We start from the raw sequence: 897 nt of genomic DNA, 5'->3' as shown, positions 1-897 counted from the left end.
TTTTTTTTGAATATTTAAAGTTTTTGAATTTATTTTAAAACAATTAATGACCTTGACACTGTCATGAGCATTTTTACGACGTTCTTGTCACATGACAACAAAATGGCTTCCTGTGTAATTGAACCGCACTGACTTTGATTTGGCAGACAAGGGTTAATATCTGATAATAGTATTTTAATAAAAGTGCTGCACAGCTTATTTTTTAGAAACATTTCAAACTTTTAATGATTTTCCCAAACATTTTTAAGTTTTAATCCCCATACAAATTCTCAAATAACTTTAATTAATAAAACGTTATAGTAAGACGTAATAGATCCAGAAAAGGAAAAAAAGCGTCAGGTCATTGACCAATAAAACACGCGTTTTATAATTCTTGATGCACTTTTTAATTTTCTCTTCTTATCTTTTTTTTTGGTGCAGCTCTTGGAGTTCAAGTTCCCCCAGCTCTTGGTTATAAAGCCCATCTCTGACACAATTGTATTCAGTTGGAGAGGGTTGGGAGGACTTTGCCATTCCCCCCTGTTTGTCGAGCAGGCTCGGTCAGATCGTGGGAAAGGCCCTCCACGTAAAGCAGTTTATTCTTTGTCACTGTTGTTCTTGTGTAATTGATCTCACTCCACGTCGATGGGCGGAAGACTTCAAAGACACGCGGCTGTTGGAGGTCGATCTGCTTGTGCTCGCGGCCTTCAGGAACAAAAAACAACTGCCTTTCTATACGCACACTTTTGATGAGTGTGTAAAGTTGTATAGCTATGCACGTGAGGCGTGACGTGAACGCCAAAATTATAGGCTACATGCTATTAACAATAAATTGCATTTTTAATGACACATAAAGGATACTCACAAACAAACCGTTTTACGTGAATGGTTTTCATAACGTTCGGAAAGAAAACGTTT

The sequence above is a fragment of the Scardinius erythrophthalmus genome (genome assembly GCF_964197995.2).
Source record: "Scardinius erythrophthalmus genome assembly, chromosome: 4".
Classification (NCBI taxonomy): Eukaryota; Metazoa; Chordata; class Actinopteri; order Cypriniformes; family Leuciscidae; genus Scardinius; species Scardinius erythrophthalmus.
The sequence above is the reverse complement of the archived record's forward strand: the minus strand, read 5'-3'. Positions refer to the sequence as shown.